The sequence below is a fragment of the Geotrypetes seraphini genome, chromosome 1 (genome assembly GCF_902459505.1).
Source record: "Geotrypetes seraphini chromosome 1, aGeoSer1.1, whole genome shotgun sequence".
Taxonomy (NCBI): Eukaryota; Metazoa; Chordata; class Amphibia; order Gymnophiona; family Dermophiidae; genus Geotrypetes; species Geotrypetes seraphini.
The window spans coordinates 70,928,638-70,951,082 of NC_047084.1; the positions used below are offsets into that span (position 1 = coordinate 70,928,638).

Here is a 22,445-nt window from a genome sequence, read left to right on the forward strand (position 1 = left end):
TACGGGGCCATGGAGGGGGCAGAAGAGGGGGGCATCCAATGGCAAACTTGATAGTGAATCAATCGCTGTTGGAGAATCGGCCAACAGCGTTTGAGTCGCTATCTTTAGTGAATCTAGCCCAAGGTTGGGTGCAGTATTTAGAATGTGGGGAATACTGGCATCTCCTAGCTGCCCACAAACTATGAATGGCTTATGGGACTGTGACAACTGAGTGTCAGTGGCAGACCCGAGATGCTAGAGAGCCCTTTGCCATCCAGGAGCTGTGGAGGTTTGGGTACAGTGGCACGCGGGGTGGTGGCACCTCCCCCCCGCTGCCACGTGTGCCCCACTTCCCTTGTACCTCTTTAATTTTCCTGGTGCAAGCAGCATCACAACCTTGCTGCCCACATCATGTCTGCTCTTCCTGACATCACTTCCAAGGTGCAGGACCCAGAAGTGATGTCAGAGAGCGCCAACACCGATGCTGGACCCAGAAGTGATGTCAGAGAGCGCCAACACCGATGCAGGCACAAGTTTGTGATGCTGCCCGTGCCAAAATTAAAGATGTACGAGGGAAGGGGTACATGTGTGTGGCAGGGGAGGGGTCAGGAAGGAGTAGGGGGACAGAGAGGATGGATGCTGGCGCCCAGGGTGGACATTTCCCCCTTACTACACCACTGGTTGGGTAGCTTGGCTAGGGTCACAGGGAACTGTTGTGGGATTTGAAACTGGGCCCTCTGGTTCCCAGCCCTTTTGCACACCACTCCTCTGCCTATATACTGGTGTATGCCTCTGAAAAGGCCTTTATAAATTTACCCCCACAAAGTACTCAGTCCCGACTAAATTTTAATTAGATTTCTTATCAGAGAAGTAGGAGGTCTGAGTCACTTCTTTTTTCTCCAGTTAGGAGCACTTCACATAAAAAAGATACGCATATATTGGTTTCCTCAGAAAATATTGAAAGCCCACGAAAACCCTTCTTCAGGACACTGGACCAAAAAAAAATAAATAGTCTTTTTCTGTGAACTCTAATTGCCAGCAGATTGTAGGAAGGATGCCTAATTGCTTTGGAGGTTTTTAAATGCCATTTCTTCTCTCATTGTTTCTTCCTCCCCCCCAGTCGTGCACACCCTATGATACGCTTCCCTAACCTTGGAAAACTCGCAGGCTCCAGACATTTTGCAGGCTGAACACACTCGGGTTTCGCCCGAAGCTAGGAACAGAAACGTTGCGACACTGACTCCGCCCCTCGCAGGAAGGCTGTGCTGGTAGTTTGAGCCCTCGCAGAGCGCCCAGGCTGTGCCACTGGCGGAGAGGGGGAGAACCTTTCACGTCTGCTCTCTTTCGTCGTCTCTCGCGTTCCTACTTGCAGTCGTTCCCCGCTGGATTAAGACGTCTTCCGTGTTGGGGGGGTGTCAGATGAGGGATTCTCATGTGTCCGAGCGGGAATCGCTCCGGACTTCTTATGGACCTCGGAAGTCGTTCCCTGAGCAGGAAAAAGTGAGTAATGTGGTTAAACCTGTTTCTCGGATCGTATCTACCTGGTTGTTGTTTTGTTTTTTTTTTTTTGCAATCGCAACGTAGCGTATGGCAGGGTTTGTGGAATCTACGTTTTCAGCAGAAGAACAATGAAGCAAAGGATTGAGAGTCAATTATGTTTAATAATCTGAGCCGAGATTTGCTCCTTAACTAGTAGTAATGGATGTTATTTAACAGCCCTGTAACTAGCTTGCAGAAACAGATGCTAACCTATGTGCTGTGCAAAACTTGTATTTGTGTGCCTAAAACATTCTGAATGTATTCGGCGAAGCTAGTGAAAATATTATATAAATCGGTAAATACAGTAGTATGTTGTGTACCTTCAAGAAATAATAGGAAACTGTATGAATTCTGGTACAATATGTATACGTATGTATTCCATCTATATGTACAGTAGGCTCTTTATTAACCGGAACTCAAGCAACCAGAAAAAAAAAATCAAAGAAATACTGTAATACTTTCAATAAAAATGAAAATAAAATAATTTTCTGGCAGAAATTTAAGTGTAAACTTGGCATGCCATAGCTGAGTATGCCCACGCTTTGCCTACCACATGTCCAGTAGTTTGCCTGGAACAATTTATAGTATCAAAAATCAGTGTTCGTATTTAGTTATGTATCAAACGGTGATCAAAAAGCTTATTTTCAAAAATTCTTTCTGATATATCTAATCAATTTCAGTATTCCTTAGTTGGCAAATAGCAATTCATTTGTGTTCTTATATACTCAATTCATAGTTTTCAATGATAGAAAGAAATAGACCTCAGTGGCTACATCTGTACAGAATCAGATCTGTCATAGTACAGAATTCAAACGTAGGTAGCCTCCTCATTGGTCATATCCCAGCCGCCGTCCTATTAATAAATTAATTCTTATTTTATTTTGATTTTCAATCATAATTCATAAAACTTTAAATATTTTGATTCAATAAATTAGTATAATAACTTAGCTTATCATATAGCTGAATGGGGCTCCAACATGGATCCATGATTTGCTAGGGCTGTTTCAAGGAGATACCCCATTTTCCAGCCTTATATCTTTTTTAACAGTTTATAATATGGCATAGTATAGGGCAGTGGTCGGCAAACTGCAGCTCGTGAGCCGCATGCGGCTCTTTAGCCACTTGAGTGCGGCTTGCAGCTCAGCTAGCTAGAGCAGGGGTGTCCAACCTGCTTCCTGACAATGTAAAGAGGACGCTGAAGCACCGGGCTGACCAACCTTCGCCACCCAATGTCAATTCTGACGTCAGAGAGGAAGTTCTTGGCCAGCCAATCGCTGCCTGGCTGGCCTGGAACTTCCTCTCAGACGTTAGAATTGACGTCGGCCCGGTGCTTCAGCGTCCTCTTTACAGGGAAGGGAAGCAGGGAGAGCTCAGAACTCGGCAGTGGTCTGTTCCCCAGCTGTGGCGGTGGCAGCGGCCTGTTCCCCAATGGTGGTGGCTTGGGGAAGGGCAGGGAGAAAGAAAAAAAGGGGGGCAGGGAGACAGACAGAAAGGGGGCATGGAGAGAGAAAGATAGGGAGACAGACAGAAAGGAGTCATGGAGAGAGAAAGAGAGACAGACAGAAAGAAAGGGGGCATGGAGAAAGAAAGAAAGGAGGCACGGGGAGAGAGAGAAAGATAGACATACAGAAAGAAAGGGGGCAAGAGAGAGAAAGAAAGAAGGGGGCATGGTGAAAGAAAGAAAAAGTTGGGGGAGGGAATGAGGTCTGGAGGAGAGGAAGCATACAGGAGGCTGAAAGAAGGGAAGAAATATTGGGTGCATAGTCAGAAGAATAAAGTGCAACTAGAGACTGATGAAAGTACCAGACAACAAAGGTAGGAAAAATTATTTTATTTTCAATTTAGTGATCAAAATGTGTCCGTTTTGAGAATTTATATCTGCTGTCTATATTTTGCACTATTGATCCCTTTTACTAAACCGCAATAGTGGTTTTTAGCGCAGGGAGTCTATGAGCATCGAGAGCAGTGCAGAACATTTAGGGCAGCTCCCTGCGCTAAAAACCGCTATCGTGGTTTAGTAAAAAGGGATGGGGTATATTTGTTCTTTTTTTGTATAGTTGTTACTGAGGTGACATTGCATAAAGTATCTGCCTTGACCTCTTTGAAAACCCAAAGAATATAAATGATAATTAACATTTTCTCTATGTACAGTGTGCTTTGTGTTTTATAAAATTTTATTGTTGGTAGATCATTTTGACTTGGCCACGAAGGTAAGGGGGAGGGAGGGAGGGAGGGGAGCTGCTGAAAGACGAGGGAGGGAGGGGAGCTGTTGAAAGACATCTATTAATTTTTGCAGGCTTGACTGTGCAGGGAATTATTTTTGTAAAATCATGTTATGTTATGTGACTGGCATTATTTAGACTTTAATTTCTATGAATGAATAGAATGAAAATGATATAAAATTGCTTGCTTATTTTTATGTGCATATGCTGAAGGGAAGTGGAGAGAGAGTGGGCTGAGGACGCTGAAGGGAAATGGGGAAGAGAGAGTGGGGAGAAGACGCAGATTTATAAATTGACAATTGTACAGAATATTGTTTCTTTTTATACTTTAATATAATAAGTTCAATATAAAACTATTCGAGGCTTGTGTGGATGGGATCAGATGGTTTGCGGGGACGTGGACTGAGCTCGCAGGGACGGTGACAAATTTTTTTCCCCGTGTCATTCTCTAGGTTCTGCCATGAATCGATTTCGACTACGTGCGGGCAATTGGGATGTCAAGCGGGTGCGGGGTATGGCTCTCAAAAGAAATCTTAATCGTTGTACTGCTGATCTTTGGCTCTTTTGACTAATGAGTTTGCCTACCACTGGTATAGGGTATAGCATTAGTTAGACCTATTTTTAATAGTAACTCAAAAGCAACCAGAAACTACATTTACCCAGCATTTATCAATCCCCATAAATGCCAGTTAATTGAGAGTCTACTGTGTTCTACCTCTAACCCTCTGTTGTAGTTCCTTCCTATTTCTCCTACTGTAAACCGCGTCGAGCTCTACGAACGTGGAGATGATGCGGTATACAAACCTAAGGATTAGATTAGATTCATATAATTTCATTTCCAGTAGGTGGGACATTCTAGACAAGTGAGATGCTTGTCTAGAATGTCTCATCTATCTACTGGAAAAGAATTTACCATGGTAGGCACATAATCTCTTTATATATGTGTCTCTATTGATATCTACCTACAGATCTTTGCTTTGCATCTATCGTTCTCTATCCCTCTCTGTATGGCTCTGGCTAGACTGAGAGATAGATGGATTAAGGTCCTTGTTATGCTAAACTGAAGAAACAATAGCTTCACAATTCATGTAAAATTCCTGTTGGTTGAATGGATTACTAAAAACTCATGAGTAAAAGACCTATAATTAGTTCAGCAGACTAGGGGGAAGAATTAGCTACTCATTTTGTAAAACTCCTTCTGTATTGTTCAGTAATTTGAATGATAATATAATTGTGCTAAAACCAACTAGGGAAACTTTTTTTTTTTCCTGGCTATTGAATAGTAAGTAAGTTACTCTTAAATATCTGTAAAATCTATATATCATAAGTATCTTGATAATTTGGTGACTCAAGATTTATATTTATCTAATATAATAAAATGATAGGTCGCGCATGCGCACTAAAAAAACGTGTTCCCTGATCCGTCGCGAAAACTCGAGTGCGCATGCGCAGGTTTTACGTCATAGCCACCTCACAATACGGAAGTTTCTTTACACGCTGACGATCGCCTCCACAAGCCTGCTCCCAGCCAGCCGACGATCGCCTCCACAAGCCGGGACTGGGGTACAAAGACCGCCTCCTCCCCCCCCCAGGACGAACCGAAAAACTGACCCCGCCGCCCGGGACCCAAGTCCTTTGCCACCCCACCCTTCCCTTCTCGCGGACCCCAGGAGGAGTCGGTTTCCGTGTAAGCCAGATCGTCGTCGTCACCCCCATCCCCCCGGCGCACACGAACCCCTTCACGCGGTCTGACCGCTACCCTTACTCCCTTGCCGCCCCCCTTCACGCGGTCCCCACAAACCTCTCGCCTCTAGCAGCGGCCGCAGCACTCTACACACGCTGCTTCGCGGCCTTCAACTGCCCTGATTGCTCCACCGCGTCCCTGATGACATCATCAGAGATGCGGCAAATCAAATCAGGGCAGTTGAAGGCCGCGAAGCAGCGTGTGTAGAGTGCTGCGGCTGCTGCTAGAGGCGAGAGGTTTGTGAAGAGTTGCTGCTGACCAGGGGAGCAGGGAAGAGAGACTGGGGGAGCAGGGAAGATGTTCTGCTGAGCGGGGGATCAGGGAAGAGGGACCAGGGGAGCAGGGAAGAGGTGCTGCTGACCGGGGGAGCAGGGAAGAGGGACCGGGGGAGCAGGGAAGATGTGCTGCTGACCGGGGGAGCAGGGAAGAGGGACTGGGGGAGCAGGAAAGAGGTCCTGCTGACCAGGGGAGCATGGAAGAGGTACTGCTGACCGGGGGAGCAGGGAAGAGGGACCGGGGGAGCAGGGAAGATGTGCTGCTGACCGGGGAAGCAGGGAAGAGGGGCCGGGGGAGCAGGGAAGAGGTGCTGCTGACCGGGGGAACAGGGAAGAGGTGCTGCTGACCGGGGGAGCAGGGAAGAGGTGCTGCTGACCAGGGGCGCAGGGAAGAGGTGCTGTTGGACCGTGGTGGGATGGAGGGGCGTAAAAATGGGTTTGGAGCTGGGGCTGAAAATAGGGCACATGTGAGGGAAGGAGGCTCTACTAGCACCCGTTAATGTAACGGGCTTAAACACTAGTTTATTTATATTTCAAAAGATGAATTCTGCCTTGAAAGGTGAGCAAATTCAGGGCTTCTTTTACTAAGCTGGGTTAGGGCATTAACGCATGGAATAGCGCGTGCTAGACACTAATGCCAGCACTGAGCTGGCATTAGTTCTAGTCGCGTAGCATGGGTTTAACGTGCGCTAAAATGCTGCATGCACTAAAAACGCTAACGCACCTTAGTAAAAGCTGTAGCAATACTCAAGCTGGGCTCTTATTTTGGCATTTAAGTATCTCCTGTTGATTTAAGGGCCAGATTTACTGTTTTTCCTCATAGGTACAGAGCAGGAGAAAAGCCTTGATGGACCAGGAGGCCAGTAAACAACATCAATAATGCAACGTGCTTGTTTGAATATCAAAAATACTGCTACTACTATTTATCATTTCTGTAGCGCTGAAAGGCGTATGCAGCGCTGTACATTTAACATGCAATAGATGGTCCCTGCTTGGAAGAGCTTACAATCTAATTTGGACAGACAGACAGGACATAAAGCGGTTGGGGAGTTTCTCGCAGAGAGAATGATAGGATGGACATAGGTAATTTTACAGTGAGTGGGAATTAGGAGTTGAAAGTAGCTGCAAAAAAAATAAGCTTTTAGCTTGGATTTAAGCACATAATAAGTATGTAAGCCGAAGGGCCAATTGGTCAAATATTTGTTTTTTGCATTTTTGAAAACAAAGTCCAAATATTGGGGGTCCTTTTTATTAAGGTGTGCTAACCGATTTAGTGCACGCTAAATGCTAAGATGCCCGTAGGAATATAATGGATGTCTTGACATTTAGCGCATGCTAATTCTTAGTGCACCTTAATAAAAGGACCCCATGATTATGATTACTGAGAGCTTCAATACCGCTGCTAATGACTGGGGAGTCAATTCAGAGCAGTCTGCAAAGGTGCTACACTACATGAGCTTCTGTAAAGGTGTTTTGATATATTAGCTTCTGTAGAGAAGTTATCATAAGGAGTTGTGAGGTGTTACAATGCATGGGCTTTGTACTGAAATGCATGGAGCTCTGTGGTGGTGTTACAGAGTTATTAATACTGGTATGGTTATGACTTAATCCATCATCCTACTTATATGCACATGTTTATACCAAATCAGTTGTCCTATGTATGTACACATGTAATACTAGGTTTACTATTGCAGCTAAATGCATTATCACCCTTTTTTAACATACGAGGGTCATTTCATAAATAATGCACAGTATTTTTTTTTTTTAATTTACGTGTTTTTTTTTCCCCCAAGTATTTCTTTACAATCCTTCAATATAAGAACATAAGAGTTGCCTCCGCTGAGGCAGACCATAGGTCCATCTTGCTCAGCGGTCTGCACCCGCGGCGGCCCATCAGGCCTATTGCCTGAAACAGTGGTCCCTGACTAATTTTATAACTTACCTCTACCTCTATTCTTATTTGTACCCTTCTATCCCTTTGTCCTCCAAGTACCTATCCAAAGCTTCTTTGAAGCCCTGTAGCGTGCTCCTGCTTACTACATCCTCCGGCAGTGCATTCCATGTATCCACCACCCTCTGTGTGAAGAAGAACTTCCTGGCGTTTGATTTAAACCTCTCCCCTTTCAATTTCTGAGTGCCCCCTTGTACGTGTGGTTCCCCTTAATTTGAAAAGTCTGTCCCTGTCTATTTTTTCTTTACCCGTCATGATCTTGAAGGTTTCTATCATGTCTCCTCTAAGTCTCCGCTTTTCCAGGGAGAAAAGCCCCAACTTTTTCAGTCTGTCAGTATATGAGAAGTCCTCCATGCCCTTTATTAGTTTAGTTGCTCTTCTCTGGATTTTCCCAAGTACTGCCATGTCCTTCTTGAGGTGCGGCGACCAGTACTGAACACAGTACTCCAGGTGCGGTCGCACCATTGCACGATCCAGTGGCAGGATGACGTCCTTCGTCCTGGTTGTGATACCCTTTTTAATGATACCCAACATTTTGTTTGCTTTCCTTGAGGCTGAGGCGCACTGCGCTGACGCCTTTAATGTTGTGTCCACCATCACTCCCAGGTCTCTTTCAAGGTTGCTTACCCCTTGCGGCGAACCCCCCATTTTGTAAGTGAACATCGGGTTCTTTTTCCCTATATGCATGACCTTGCATTTCCCTATGTTGTCTCCCTGTTTTGCAATGACCGAGTCCCAACATCCGGGAAGCTTCATTATTCCATCCAAGACACGGTTTTAGTTCAGTTGCCGAATGGTTCGGGTACCGGCAGAAGAAAGATCTTCCAGGGATGCAAAACGATGTCCATGCATAGGTTGTTTCAACTTTGGAAAAAGGTCAAAGTCTGGTGGTCTCATGTCCGGACTGTAGGGAGCATGCCAGCCGTATTCATATAGTTTTGCAATGACATTCCCTATGTGTGGGCGAGTGTTGTCGTGAAGAATGACCCCCCTTTTGCAAAACCGCAATAGCGGTTTTTAGTGCAGGCTGGCGTGCTGAATGCTCTGCGCTGCTCCCTACACTCATAGGAACTCTGAGTGTTGGAAGCAGCGCAGAACATTTAGCGTGCTGGCCTGCACTAAAAACCACTGCTGTGGTTTTGTAAAAGGGGGGAGGGTAAATAAATAAAAAGATAATCCTCAAAAAAGCTTTAATTAAGTGTGTGGCACAGATTTTCTCTGTGGGAATTCATTTTTAGTGCTTCAACAAGAAGGTAAATAACACATCCTACTGAAATGCAACTCATATCTTACCCCCTCTTATGAACGCATAACGTGTTTTTTTTTAGCAGCGACAACTGCTCCGACACTCGTAGAATTCCTATGAGCATCAGAGCAGTTACCCCCACTGCCAGCGCTAAAACCCATGCTATAAGTTTGTAAAAGAGGGCATTAGTCTTTAACAGTCTTTTCTCTTATTCCTTTGCTTTTCTTTATTGCCTTCCAGTGCTTGGTCAGTCTTTTTCTATTGTGGGCATTGAAGTTTAAAAAAAATATTTTGTTAGAATTTGGTTTCTCTGGGTTACAAGATTTCTGGTAGGGGCCATGCTAAAGCTTTTCAGACATCTTAATAAGGTAACCTTTGTCTGAGTGATTCTTTTGTATAGTTGGTTTTTTTTTCTGACAACAGGAGAACTTCCAGTTTAAGTGAAGGGTGGTGTAGGAGACTGTTTTGTGTTGCATAATTTTGGATGGATAATATCTGCAGTGTTATTCATTAGCAAGTTGTTGGTCTGGTTTCTGGTTTCAGATACCAATAGGGAGACAAGGTCCTTATGTTAGTCTATTTAATGATGTGAAGTGACAAAGGGTGAAGGGATTCCTTGCGTTCAGTCTGAAGTACACAAAGAAAACTGCTGCTTGTGAGATACATAAATATGTTGATTTTTAAATAATGGCATATCTTTAAAAAAAAAAAAAAGTCACAGTTCAACTGTTCAAACTGAAAGAGCTGTTTAATCAATTATCAAGATTTTGTATTAAGTTAAATGTAGCTTCTGGGAATTGTAATAGGGTTATGAAGCCTATATTATTATTATTATTTTTTTACTTCAGGGTCAATGGTACAAATCCGTGTCAGAGGAATAGCTGATCACAGTCTTGTTTCTGGTGGACAGGTATCCTCGTGCCTTTAAAAACAGCAACTTTTGGCAGTATTATTTGTAAAAGCCAATCAGGATCCAAAGGTGTCACAAACTTGGGGGCAGAATTTCTTTCTCACCCACCAAGCTGTTCCCTCCAGAGCAGTGTCTCTCTAACTTTTTTAGCTCAGGCACACTAAATGGATCAAATGTTTTTCACGGCACATTATAATTAAACTAAACTAAACCTTAAGGGGGTAATAATAATTAAAAAAAAAGTCTAAAAAGTGTCCTAAGTGGCTACTTGGACGATCAAAAAGCCTGATCGTCCAAGTACCCATAACCAAAGCTGGTTTTTAGATGTATCTAAAAACAGCTTAGACCTTTCCCCTGCCACTAAATGCACAGAGAGAAAAGAGGTGTGTTTAGAGGAGGGGAAAGGGCGGGCAGTGGGCTGGAGGTGGGCCAACCTACACCTAGGCGTACAACAGGTATAACCAAAACAGTTAAAGGTTGCCTAGTCGGCACTTACATCTTTTTGATTTAGACAAAATAAAACCAGGTCTAAGTGCCGAAAAAGGGGCCGCTGAGCTGATGGCCGCTGGCGCCATCAGTTCAGTGGCCCGGCAACCTAACCATCGTGGCAGGAGAGATGCCTCATCTCCCCTACCGCGATGCCATCACTCCTCTACCCGAACTGCCGCGACCCGCAGCAGTTCCGGTAGAGGAGTGATGGCATCGCGATAGGAAAAATGAGGCATCTCTCCTGCCGCGGCACTCCCCCCACACACACACAACATCGGGGCAAGAGGGAGCCCAAGCCCTCTTGCCCCGCTGATTAACATCGGGCCAGGAGAGAGCCCAAGCTCTCCTGGCCCCTGCGACCCCCCCCCCCCAGCGACTGGCTTGGGCCAGGAGGGAGCCCAAGCCCTCCTGACCCTGGCGATCCCCCCCCCCGCCGCTACTCGATTGGGCCAGGATGGAGCCCAAACCCTCCTGGCCCTGGCGACCCCCCTGCTGCTACTCGATTGGGCCAGGAGGGAGCCCAAACCCTCCTGGCCCTGGCGACCCCCTACCCCCACCCACCACTACATTACGGGCAGGAGGGATCCCAGGCCCTCTTGCCCTCGACGAACCCCCCTCCCCCAACACCCGCCCCCCCCCCAGAACTCCCGTTCGGCCCCCCCCAGCCTACCCGTGACCCCCCCGTCCGACCCAACCCGGGCCATGTGCCTAAGGCCCCGCCCACAGGAGGGGCCTAATGCTCCTGGGCCTATTCTGATTGGCCCAGGTGCCTTAGGCCCCACCAGTAGGTGGGGCTTTGGGACGGCTGGGCCAATCCGGCCCCATTCTGCTGTGGGCTGCCTGCCGGATGGACGGGTTTGGCACCCATCTGTCCGGCCAATGTTAAAAAGGTACGGGGAAAGGGGGTCGCTGGGTCGGCCGGGGGGGTCATGGGTCGGCTGGGGGGGAGCCGATCGGGGGTTCTGACGGGGGTGGACGTTGGGGGGAGGGGGGTTCATCGAGGGCAGGAGGGCCTGGGATCCCTCCTTCCCGTAATATAGTGGAGGGTGGGGGTAGGGGGTCGCCAGGGCCAGGAGGGTTTGGGCTCCCTCCTAGCCCAATCGAGTAGCGGCGGGGGGGTCGCCAGGGCCAGGAGGGCTTGGGCTCCCTCCTGGCCCAAGCCAGCCCCGGTGGGGTTGGTTGCTGGGGCCAGGAGAGCTTGGGCTCTCTCCTGGCCCGATGTTAATCGGCAGGGCAAGAGGGCTTGGGCTCTTTCTTGCCCTGATATCGTCGGGGGTGCTGCGGTTGGCCGGGGCAAGAGGGCTTGAGCTCCCTCTTGCCCCGATGTTGTCGGAAAGGGGGGGGGTCGTGTTTGACATGGCAGGAGAGCTTGGGCACCCTCCTGCATGGATGGTTGGGGGGGGATTCTGTAACCGGTGTTGTTTTAGACAGACACCAGTTACAGAATCCAGCTTTTAGACAAAGGACTGGCTCCTCCTTCGCCTAAAAGCCCTTCTGTTGGACGTTTGTGGCTTAGGCGTTTTTTTGTTTCATTATGGCTGAAAAGTGTAGACGTGGTGTGGGTGTACTTTTAGACGTAGTGGTGATTGTGTGTTTAGCCAGAGGAAGGCCATAATCAAAACAAGGACGTTTGTTTTGGTTATGGACACTTTCCCTGCTTCTGGGTTGAACGTTTAAGGACTTAGGCCAAAAGGGGACTTAGACGCTTTTTTTGATTATGCCCCTCCACGCTTATATACTGCATCTTCTCTATGAAAATAGAGCTCGACACGGTTTACAGAAAATTAAAGAAAAAAATACAATAGGTATAGGGATAATATAGAAGGAAATGAAGATCACAATTTTGAAAAAAAGCCAAGTTTTCAGATGTTTTCGGATTAATTGGAGAGAGCCCAGATCCCGCAACTGGACAGGAAAATTATTCCAGAGCTCAGTAATTTTGAAAAGAAGACACTTCCCTAGTTTTCCAGTATAGATAACGCTTTTCAGCATAGGAAAGGATAATTTAAGTTTTTGATTACCGGTAGGTCTGGTAATCTTAGATCTTGTAGAATTCCAAAATAGAGGAAGTAAGGAAGGAAAGATGCCATGCAAGATCTTAAATGTAAAACAAGCACATTTGAAAAAGACTCTAGAAATAATTGGAAGCCAGTGAAGTTTTAGCAAAAGTGGAGAAACATGATCAGATTTACCTTTTGCAAAGATCAGCCTAGCCACAGTATTCTGGATCAACTGAAGTCTAAATAAATAACTCACAAATTTAATTTTTGTTGGTCTTCAAAGTCTTTTAAAGCTATGTATGGGTAATTGTAACAACGTGAAACTACCTCCCCCCCTCCCCCCTGCGCACTCATTTACAAAGCCACGCAAAAAGTTTTTTTAGCACTGGACGATGCACTGTGACTGAATGTTATGTGCTGTTTCGAAACGCATAGGAACTCTATCACCGTTGGAGCAGCGCAGAGCATTCAGCGCGCCAGCTGGCATTAAAATCCTCTTATGTGGTTTTGTAAAAGGGGAGTTTAAAGTAGATAGAATAGAATTTCTAATCAATGCGATAGACGAGCTTGTTTTTGAGTGCAAATTAACTCAAAATACGGCTCGATAGTCGACAAGCAAGCACGAATTTCATCATCCACCATCTGCAGTTGTTCTCTTTTTATCAATTTTTTATTTCTGTCAGAGCTGAAAAATCCAAATTTGCAAAGATAAGATCCAAATGGTAACTCAAGTTAGGATATCTACCGCTTAAAATATAAAAATAAAATTACATGCCTTTTGTTTTCAAGGATCAATCATGTCAAAGAATGATGCTTGTCTAGGCAGTTGTATCATTACGCACACAAACTCATAACATTGACAGACTCTTGCGTACGTGGCGAACATATCACCTATTCTAGTGACATGAAGGGAATTTTTTAAAAGAAAGTCAAATTCTGGAATCTTTCATGGCACACCCAGAAACTCTTTGGGGCACACCACTGTGCTGTGTGGCACACAGTTTGAGAGACAACTCATGACTCTCAGGCTTTCTGCTTAGCCATCTCGCTCCCCTCCAATCCATCCAGAATTCGGCTGCACAACTCATATTCCGGGAGAGCCTTCCCCTCCCCCCCCCTCTTTAAATCTTCACCAGTGCAAGCAGCTTCTCCAGCCTGCTGCTTGTGCTGGCATTGGCTTTCCCTCTGATGTCACTTCTTGGCCCCGCAACCTGGAAGTGATTTCAGCGGGAGCCAGGCCAGCGGAAGCAGCAAGATAGAGTAATGGCTTGTGCTGGTGAAGATTTTAAAGAGGTACCTGGGGGATGGGGTCAAGGAAGGAAGGGCCCGAGTGTGGCGTGGGGGGCAGAGAGATGCTGGTGCCCCCACCAAGATGGCGCCCAATTCAGTCCCCCCTTTACTATAACACTGGTGCCACTTAAGAGAATTTGGGGGCTATTTCACATACAAAAGTTGTTAATATACTTGGCACATATTCTTTTTTTTTTTTTTGTAAATCTTTATTCATTTTATACGTACAAAAAGTGTGATAATACATAAACACATTTGCACATTGAGAATATCACTTAATATTCAGCAATAATACCAATCATAAAATCTTATCTCCCTCCCTTTCCACCCCCTCATAATAAGTAATTAAATTACTTTATATAAGATGTTATACTTAAAATCCCCCCCTCCCTGAAAAATGAACTTGGCACATATTCTACAGCTTCCTCAGAAGTTGTTAACATACACTATTTGGCATTTAAAGTTATCAGTGCCGGATTTACCTATAAGCTAAATAAGCTACAGCTTAAGGCTCACAAAAGTTCAGAATTTTGGGGAGAGGGCTCTGAAAATTTTACTTGGCCTTTTATCGAACTTACAGCCTCTTTTACAAAGCCACGCTAGCGGCTGCGCTTCGCTAACGGCCCCGAAGCCCATAGAGATTTAAAGGGCTTCAGGGCTGTTGCTGTGCGGCTTTGTAAAAGAGGCCGTTAATGTTGAAGAGGTAGAATTACAACCTTATTTCTAGAGACTTGCTTTTGAAAATTTTTAGTTTTTTATGATTTTGATTCTGAAGAGCTTTTAGATGAATGCAAATGATTTATCGTTGTACTGTCACTTGATTATGCATGTATTTTGTGAACCGCTTAGCTTTAAGTGGGGGTACAAGTTTTTAAATAAATAAAATAAATCTGCACTTTTTAAAATGGCTTCAAATGTAACAGATTGTTCAGGAGAAGGGTCATTTTCGCAGCTAAAGAGAATCCAAAATGAACTGAGAGCAACCATGGGCTTCTTTTGCTAAGGTGCGCTAGCTTTTTTAGCGCACGCAGGATTTTGGCGCGCGCTACACGGCTAGAACTGATGCCAGCTCAATGCTGGCGTTAAGGTCTAGCGCGCGGGGCAATTCAGCGCGTTAAAGCCCTAACGCAGCTTTATAAAAGGAGCCCCATGTCTCAAGAAAAATGGTCTGCACTTACAGTAGCATCGTGTGCACAGAAAGCAATGAGCTGCGTAGCCCGTCATTTGAGGATATAATTCAGGATCTGGCTTTTGTAAAATCAAGGAGGAAAATGTTTTAAGCTTTATCCGATGTCAATTTCTTCCTAGACAGAACTTTCAAGTTTCAAGCTGGTAGACAGCAATCATGGCTAGGCTATCTCATCGATACCGCTAGGTTGACCTACAGCATCTTCCGGAAAGAACTAAAGACCACTTTGTTTAAGAAATTCTTGTCCTAGCCAGACACTCTCCCGCAAACATAACTTCCACACCTTACCCTGAATTTCTTCCTCACACTAGGTATCCACATTCCCTGTCTGCTAAAAATTCCCTCTTCATAATTGTATCCTGATATTTCGCTGATGTTAGAATATTTTCAATTGTAAGATGTAAAATAGTTATTTATACATTACTTGTTGGAATATTCATATTTATCTCTATCTCTACCTCTCTCTTTATATTTTTATCTTTACTTTTCATTAATTCTTCAGGTACTTTAGTTAGATTGTGAGCCTTTGGGACAGTTAGGGAAATTTCCAAGTACCTATCTTATTTATTTTTATCTATTGTATCTTTTTAATGCATCATTTTTGTAAACCGCTTAGAAACCTCACGGTTATTAGCGGTATATAAGAATTAAATTAAAAATTTTGCAAACAAGTTCATTATGTCTTGTATTAATAAAAGTGAAAACTGTTGCCTAGTATCACAAAGGTTGCGGTAACTACGGTAAGTCAAAGGACCCAGTTTAGCTGCGGGTATTGTAGCATTATATGAATTTGGAGCAGCCCCTCTCTCGCTTCATTAATGCTTTATTTGCATATATTATTTAATGACTTTACTCATAAGCACTAATGTTACCGTGTGCTGCTATCTGTGCTTACTTCCACAACGTGTATATAGAATACGAGCTTTGTAATGTTTACATTTTCTTTTTCAGAACAGCGTGTCAAGAGTTCTCAGAGATATAGGGCTCCTTTTACTAAGCTGCGCTAAGAGGTTTGGAGTGTGCGCTTAGCACGCGCTACACGCTAACGCCTCCATAGAGCTGGCGTTAGTATTTTCCACGCAGTGCGGATTAGACGGACGGAGACATTTCACGTTAGCGTTTTGATATTTACTAACGGTTTCACTCCTCCTGAAGAAGCCTCTCTGGCGAAACTCAGCCACTGAGTTGAGGAGTTTAGCTTTTCCACACAGGAGCCGATTGATTCCTGTTTTTGCACTACTTCACTGTTTTGAAAATGATTTTCATCACCTATTATGTGATTTAACTTTCTGCAGAGCCACAACTACAGACCATCATACAAGATAAGTGTTACATTCTTTTTATCTTGTTATTTTTTGATTATAGTATGCAATGTTCCTCTTGTGAACAGGGACTGAAAAGTGATATGATGGTCCCTTTCTGATTTCTATGTGGCTCGCATGTAAGAGATATGACACTGAGCACTTTTCATTATTTATAAAAATCATATATTTATATTCACATTTTTTAATATATAATTTATTCATCGAATATTTAAATATTTATTGATTTATACATTTATTTTTAGTATTTGGGAAGAAGCTGGTAATATTTGTTTTGATTGTATAGTGCTACCAGCAATCTAGCAAGTTTTATACTCCTATTTTTAGTTTAGTAAAAGGAGCCCATAGTTTAAGACCAAAGGAGTCTTTGTACTAAACTGAGGTAAATGCAAGCATACATTGAACAGATATTAAACAAAGGCTTACTGTAGGATGAACACTGGTGTCCTGCAGTAAATTTCCCTTTTCTACGCATGTATACCACAGGCTAAAAAATAGGCATGACAGCGCAAATTCATTAGCACGGAAACCCTTACCGTCTACAAAATAGAGTGTGGTGCAGTGGTTAAAGCTAGAGCCTTAGCACCCTGAGATTGTGGGTTCAAACCCACGCTGCTCCTTGTGACCCTGGGCATGTCACGTAATCCTCCCATTGCCTCAGGTGCATTATATAGATTGTGAGCCCACCGGGACAGACAGGGAAAATGCTATTTAATCACATTCATAATTCAGATTAAACAAACACTTTACAACATACTAAAATCACATAACGTACTTTGAACATCCTAAAACGTACAAAACATCAAAACATAATTTATTAAAAAAAAAGTGTATGGTATGTGCATTGACTCCATACTAAATGAATGAGAAGATGCTAGACACCCCTCAACAGTTACTAAAAAGTTTTGCAGATAATTCATATTCCGTGTTACAGCTCATATGCGGTAATAGCAGATTTTAACTGCAGTTAAGTAAAAGGGCTCCTATGTCTCACCCATGTTCCTCTGTGGAAGTCCTTCAGCGTGTTTACAGTTCATCATGGCTTAATGTCATTATAATTACCATTGTTTCTGCATGTTCCTTCTGCTAAAATTATTAAAGAGCAGCTGCATTAGTGCCAACCCCTCTGGAATTCCACTTGTCACCTTATTCTAATTAACTATCTGAATTCCTCAGCTGGGAACATCCAGCCTGTAAAATGTATTTATTTATTTCAACATACTTATTAACCATATCACCAGCTGAAACCAGCTATCAGAAGTAGTGTACACTACTGAAAGATTAATAATATGATAAAAATGGCAACAACCAAACAAGCATATGTTGAAAGAAACAACCAGCCCTCCCTAACATATGGCATGTAAAACCACCCTGTTTGGTTTTCTCCTACTCCCTTCTACAAAACCATCCTTGGAATACCATCAAAGAACTTCCTCAGGGCAATAAATAAAACACATCCAGGAGGTGTATCAAATGATGTTAAACCATAAACTATGGTGAGGAGTGTGTGGTGCAGTGGTTAGAGCCACAGCCTCAGCACCCTGAGGTTGTGGGTTCAAATCCCACACTGCTCCTTGTGATCCTGGGCAAGTCACTTAATCCCCATTGCCCCATGTACATTAGCCAGAGTGTGAGCCTGCCAGGACAGATAGGGAAAAGCACTTGAGTACCTAAATGTACACCACTTAGGTTTATAAGTGGTATAGAAATGTTATAAATAAATAAATATGCCTGGGAACCTCATTCAGATACAGCCCAACACCATGCTATCACCTAGAGCAGGGGTGCCTACTAGTGCTGCCCGATTCAGTGAAGAATATTTCGATTTGATTTGATTCACCCTGTTTAATCGATTTGATTCACCCTGTTGATTCGATTCACTTTCAATGACATAGTTTTTTAAGTGTCATTTTATTTAACCAAGGCAATATCAAGGAAATCGGGCAGCTCTACCATATTCCCCTTACCCAGCCCCCCCCCCCCCCAATGATTCTCAGTTTTCCCAGAGCATCCCCAAAGAAAGGACCCCATATTCCCCTCCTCGATTCTCAGCTTCCCTAAAGAAAGGGCCTCAGCTTCCCCCTTCCCCTCCCCCCCTCCATTCCATGGCCTCAGGAAAAGAAGAGAGCAGTGCAGCAGAGAAATCCTTGCAGGAGGTGTCGGCATTCTTAGTAGACTGGCCACACACAGAGATCCCAGCAGAGCAGTTGGGCACTGTGGTGAAATTCACATAAAAGTTCTCAGGTACACATCTCACCCACTGGATACAACTGTACACCACACCAATGGTCCTTAGGTGACACTTATATGTGGGTACAGTGGGATTAGGATGGGGTTTGGAAGGCTCACTAATTATACCATAAGTTGTAATGGTTAGATTGGAGTATGGGCCTGAGTTATGGGATTGGTCAAGAGTTATGAACGTCTTTGCAGCTTGATTTATGACAAGCAATTTATGTGCAGTTTTGCCACGCACTTAAGTCATGGCTATTGAAAACATATTTTCTAGTGCAATAGGTGTGTCATTCTGGACTGTAGGGTATTCTTCCCATGCGTGTGAGCCATGTAGAAGGAATCCACTCTAGGTTTTCAACTCATGCCTAGCTCACTTCAAAACAAAGCTAAAACCATTTCTATTCCAAGATGCTTTTGATTCTTAACTGCCCTTGTAAGGCTTAAATTCACATCGTTTTTTCTTTAAAACGTACTTCTCCACCTATTGTTTGTCCCTTATTGTTCTCTGTTCTCAGAATATTGGAGGGTGGAGGAATAGCGCTATACATAAAGGACTCCATACCCTCAACCAAAATGGAAACAACAGTAAGGGCGGACGGCTTGGAATCAATATGGGTTAAGCTACCAGGAGGATCTGGAGCAGACATCAAATTGGGTCTATACTATCGTCCGCCTGGCCAATCGGAAGAAATCGACCGGGACCTGGAGACTGAACTGCGGCAGGTATGCAAGAATGGAAGTGTGGTGGTGATGGGGGACTTCAACTACCCTGGGATAGACTGGAGTATCAGGCACTCAAGTTGCGTGAGAGAGACCAAATTCCTGGAAGCCACGAGGGACTGTTTCCTGGAGCAGCTGGTCACGGAACCTACACGAGGAGAAGCTACTCTTGATCTAATCTTCAGTGGACTGGGGGGACCTGCAAAGGAAGTAGCAGTATTAGACCCACTGGGGAACAGCGATCATAACATGATCCAGTACAGACTAGAACTGGGATCATCCAGGGTGAAAAGAACCACAACAACAGCGCTCAACTTCAGAAAAGGGAATTATGATGCAATGAGGAAAATGGTGGGGAAGAAACTCAATGGCAGCACAAGGAAGATAGAGTCCGTAGAAAGCGCCTGGACCCTGCTCAAGCGTACGGTGCACGAAGCACAGAACCTGTACATCCCCAGATTCAGAAAAGAGTGCAAGAAAAATCGAATAAAGAACCCAGCATGGATAACGGCTGCTGTAAAAAAGGCGATCAGTGACAAGAAAGCATCATTCAAAAAATGGAAACAGGACCAAACGCAGGCCAACCAAAAGGAACACAAGGAAAGCCAGAAGGAGTGCCACCGAGTGGTTAGGAGAGCAAAGAGGGAATATGAAGAGAGACTAGCGGGAGAGGCAAAAAATTTCAAATCATTCTTCAGGTACGTAAAGGGAAAGCAACCAGCGAGGGAGGAAGTGGGGCCCTTGGATGATGGGGATAGAAAGGGAGTAGTGAGGGAGGAAAAAGAAATAGCTGACAAGTTAAATGACTTCTTTACGTCGGTCTTCACGAGGGAGGACACATCCAACATTCCGGAACCAGAGGCAATAGAAAATGGAGATCAAGATAGCAAGCTGGTCCAACTAGAGGTGAACCAGGAGGATGTCCTTAGGCAGATAGACAAGCTAAAGAGCGACAAGTCGCCAGGTCCGGACGGCATTCACCCAAGGGTGCTCAAGGAATTAAGGAATGAAATAACAGAGACACTTCAGCAAATATGCAACCTATCCCTAAAAACTGGAGAGATCCCGGAGGACTGGAAAATAGCTAATGTCACGCCCATCTTCAAGAAGGGTTCAAGGGGCGACCCGGGAAACTATAGGCCGGTGAGCCTCACATCGGTCCCGGGAAAGATGATGGAGGTGCTGATTAAGGACAGCATCTGTGATCATATCAAAAAAAATGGACAGCTAAGGTTGAGCCAGCATGGGTTCTGCAAGGGTAGGTCGTGCCTCACAAACTTGTTGTACTTCTTTGAGGGGGTAAATAGCCAGGTGGACAAAGGTGAACCCATAGACATAATTTACCTAGACTTCCAGAAAGCCTTCGATAAGGTACCACATGAGTGGTTGCTCAGGAAGCTATGGAATCACGGGGTGCGAGGGGAGGTCCACCGATGGATCAAAAACTGGCTGGCAGACAGGAAGCAGAGGGTTGGTGTAAAGGGCCACTACTCGGACTGGCAAGGGGTCACGAGCGGGGTTCCTCAAGGGTCAGTGCTGGGACCGCTCCTGTTTAACATATTCATTGACGACCTGGAGGCGGGAACAAAATGTGAGGTCATCAAATTCGCAGATGACACCAAACTATTCAGCAAGGTTGAAACCACGGTAGATTGCGAGGATCTCCAAAGGGATCTTACGACACTGGAAGAATGGGCGAAAAAGTGGCAAATGAGCTTCAACGTAGGGAAATGCAAGGTCATGCATATAGGGAGAAGGAACCCGATGTTCACTTACAAAATGGGGGGATCAATGCTAGGGGTCAGTAAGCTGGAAAGAGACCTGGGAGTGATGGTAAACACGACATTGAAGGCGTCGGCACAGTGCGCCACAGCCTCAAGGAAAGCAAACCAAATGTTAGGTATCATTAAGAAGGGTATCTCGACCAGAACGAAGGAAGTCATCCTGCCACTGTACCGGGCTATGGTGCGCCCGCATCTGGAATACTGTGTACAGTACTGGTCACCGTACCTCAAAAAGGACATGGCAATGCTTGAGGGAGTCCAGAGAAGAGCAACTAAACTGATTAAGGGTATGGAAAACCTTACATACACTGACAGACTGAAGAAGCTGGGGCTGTTCTCCCTGGAAAAGCGGAGACTCAGAGGAGATATGATAGAGACCTTCAAGATCCTGAGGGGCATCGAAAAGGTTGACAAGGACAGATTTTTCAATTTGAAAGAAACCACAAGAACAAGGGGTCACTCGATGAAATTGAAGGGGGACAGGTTTAGAACAAACGCAAGGAAATTCTTTTTCACACAGAGGGTGGTGGACACATGGAACACCCTTCCAGAGGCCGTGATAGGAAATAGCACAGTACAGGGTTTCAAGGAAGACCTGGATAGGTTCCTAGAGGACAAAGGGATTGAGGGGTACAGATAAGAGCTGTGGAAGGTTTAGAGATAAGTGTAGAGGTAGGTATAAAATTAGTCAGGGACCGATGCTCAAGCAATATGCCTGATGGGCCACCGCGTGAGCAGACCGCTGGGCGGGATGGACCTCTGGTCTGCCCCGGCGGAGGCGACTACTTATGTTCTTATGTTTACCTTTTTCCCTTTTGTTTCCGTTTGTCTTTGGTTTAAGTCTTTCGTTTTACTAACTTCCCCAGATGCCATATATCATCAAGTTTTAACTTCGTTTTACTGTTGATGTATGCTGCTTATAATTTTTATTATTGTACGCTACTGAGAAGTCTGATTGAGCGGTATAAGAAATTTTAAATAAACTTGGAAACTCCTCCTTCTCCAGAGGGCTCTGCTACCCCCTTCAGTTTCCCTTGTGCACGTGAGCCAGATGGAGTCTGTATATTTATTGGGGGTTTTTTTCAGGGTTTTTTGTGACTTTCAGGGGGGGCAGGGGGGAGAGTGGTTCTTGGAGCTGAGATGAATGGCAAGCTGTGCTCAACCTTTACTGAGGCCCCTGCTATTAATCCGTGCTAGCGATTTTTAGCACAGGGAGCCATGCTGAATGTCCCGCGCAGCTCCTGACACTCATAGAGTTCCTATGAGCGTTGGGAGCAGTATGCAGCATTCAGCGCGGCCCCTAGCGCTAAAATCTGCTAGTGCAGTTTAATAAAAGGGGGCCTAAATGATGAATATACTATCTATCAAAAGCTGAAGAGAAACTTTATTTATTCCACAGTAATTTAAAATTTTATTTTTTTTTAGTTAAATTTCTTTGCTACCCTATGTTAAAAAGATTGTTTTTGGTGTGCCTTAACATGAAGACTTAGGGCTCCTTTTACTAAGGTGCGCTAGTGGTTTTAGTGCACACTTAGCGTGTGCTACAATGC

At 44.7% G+C, this 22,445-nt stretch overlaps 1 protein-coding gene and 1 long non-coding RNA gene across 6 annotated transcripts in view; one reads left to right on the plus strand and one right to left on the minus strand.

The window, feature by feature from the left end:
• Positions 1-1,255, minus strand: part of LOC117354997 — a 58,661-nt gene extending 57,406 nt beyond the window's left edge. The window contains exon 1 of the long non-coding RNA XR_004538259.1: positions 1,131-1,255. This is a non-coding gene — a long non-coding RNA (uncharacterized LOC117354997). The remainder of the gene's footprint in view (positions 1-1,130) is intronic.
• A 109-nt stretch (positions 1,256-1,364) lies between these two features.
• Positions 1,365-22,445, plus strand: part of PRLR (prolactin receptor) — a 311,196-nt gene continuing 290,115 nt past the window's right edge. For 3 of the 5 annotated variants that reach the window (XM_033932893.1, XM_033932877.1, XM_033932901.1), the window contains exon 1: positions 1,365-1,479. The gene's annotated coding sequence lies outside the window, so the exon portion shown is untranslated. The remainder of the gene's footprint in view (positions 1,480-22,445) is intronic. The other 2 variants (XM_033932896.1, XM_033932881.1) reach the window with 1 other exon arrangement.